Here is a 2,526-nt window from a genome sequence, read left to right as displayed (position 1 = left end):
TTTAAAAATGTATGAATTTAATTTTTTAATCAAAATTTATTAAAATTATTTTATGTTTTAAATGTACGATAATATTTCAGTTATTTATTATAATGGTTAACACATATTTTCAATTGAAAAATAGTCTAAAATCTCAAAAGTATTAAATTCACTCAATTTTAAATACGAGAGACTAAATTACTTCAAAAATTTTGAAGATGGATTAATTTTAATTTTTATTAAAATTTAAGATAGCACAAATATATTTAACTCAAAAAAATTAAAACGCAATCATGTAAGTTTACATTAATTAAATATAAGAGAAAAACTCATAATTCTATTGATTTAAATTTTAGGTTAAAGATGATGTGAACTATTTATAGAAAATCACTTTAGAAAACTCATTTTCTATTAGATTGTTAAATATGTTTTATAGAAAAAAAAATAATGAAATGAAAATGAAAATTGATTAAAGGTGTAGCTAGGTGTGAAAAACTGTGCTTGTTGGGACTGCAAGATTCTTTATGATGAAGATGGAGGTGAGGTAAGGACAGATTTGTGACTTAACATGAAAGAAGTTTCCCAAAAGAAATGATGGAGATTTCAAATGATTGAGATTTTGAAAAAGGAGAAGAACCTCCAGGGAATTAGCATAGTACCATATCTCCAACTTTGATTCTGCTCCTATCTTACTCAATCACACAAAGTAATTTCTTTTCACACTACAAAATTTTCAAACCGATAAACTCTAACATCCAATATACTCCAAAATTCCTATCTCTTATAACATTTTTTAACATTAACTTTATCTCTCTAGAAACTTCTTATAAAGGTGCATACTAAGAAATAAAAACTTCCTTTTTTTACATACCAACAGGATCTTACTTTTCTTTAAATAAACTACAATTCAATATCAAACTGCAGTAAATATTAGGTTTTCTGGAGCAGATACACAAATAAATTTATTGGACTTCTATACTCGACTTAATGAACATATATATATATATATATATATATATATATATATATTAATTGATCCTAACCATGTTTTTAAACATCATTTTAAAAAATAATGGAAATATCCATATCCTAAAATAAATAATAATGTAAAAAAACTTATTTATAAGTTCATAGTATTATTCTAGAAAACAATTGTCCTTGCATAAAACAATTTTTGTAAATGTGTTTCACAAATGAATATAATTGATGAATGTTTTGTAGTCTAGATGGAGTTCATTTAAAGAGCTTGATTTTTTTAATAGGAGAAGGATTTGAAATATCACCCAAAATCACACAAATTGAATACAATAATTTTGATCACTTGTAATATCTTAATGAAAAACATTTATTTTTAATGATTCAAATAAAAATCATATACTATAATGTTATTTATTGAGAGATAAAACCATAACAATTTTAATTTTTTTTCAATAAATTCTTTTGAAAAATAATCAAAATATTTTTACAAAATTATAATCAAGGTATTTTTATAAATTTTACGAATTTTAATTTTTTTAAGTGTTGAAAGACCCACAACGACTAGAGATAAAGCCAAATTATAATATATATAAGTGAGGTGCAAACCTCACCTTACAAGCCGGTTTTGTGGGGTTGAGTTAGGCTTAAAACCCACCTTTTAATATGGTATCAGAGCCATGATTAGAGCCTATCCTAGCGAGTTCTAAGTGGGCATTCTATTATCCTATTCTACTCGCTATCGGGTCGTTATTGGACCACCTAATTTCTACTATCACGCACGAGATGTCTATATCTCGGCGTGAAGGGGGTGTGTTGAAAGTCCCACATTAACTAGAGATAAGGCCAAAATATAATATATAAGTGAGGTGCAAACCTCACCTTACAAGTTGACTTTGTGGGGTTGAGTTAGACTTAAACCCACCTTCTAATATGGTATCAGAACTAACTATCGGCGTTATCGGACCACCTACTTAAGTTATATTGAATGTGGAAGTTGTAAAATAGGAGAAAATAATAATTGAAAATGCTTATACATAAACTTTAGTTATAAATTTTAGGTATCAGAAGTACTACCAACTAAAAACACTATAAAAATCGAAAACGAAAATAATAAAAGCTTCAAATTTGTTTTTTTCAATTTATATTTTGAAGGTCCAAGTTTGAACACCTTTACAAGCCCGTTATTTTGTAGGCTTTACTTCGTTATAAGGATCTTTCAGATGACTTTGCTTCATGTACCTCCATAATTACTATCCTCCACCTAGAATTTTTGAATTGGCCATTCTAACTTCATGGTATATTTAAATGCTGACTTCCTCATTAACCAACAATCTTCTAGAACAGGCTTCTAATAACAAGAATTTTGGAACAAGCATTTTAGACTGAACTTTATCGAAGAAGGCTTCCTAAACCAGTTTTATAAAATAAGATTTTCGGGACAAATTTTATAAACGAGGCTTTTTGGATAAGAAATGAAATATTTTTAACAATAAATTTTAAAATTTTTTTTTTTCAAAACACATGCATAACACTGCATAAACATCAACCTTTCCTTTTTGGATTCCACAT

Source organism: Vigna umbellata, chromosome 2 (assembly GCF_029865625.1).
Source record: "Vigna umbellata cultivar VRB3 chromosome 2, Vumbellata_1.0, whole genome shotgun sequence".
NCBI lineage: Eukaryota > Viridiplantae > Streptophyta > Magnoliopsida > Fabales > Fabaceae > Vigna > Vigna umbellata.
This window is presented reverse-complemented; position numbering follows the sequence as displayed.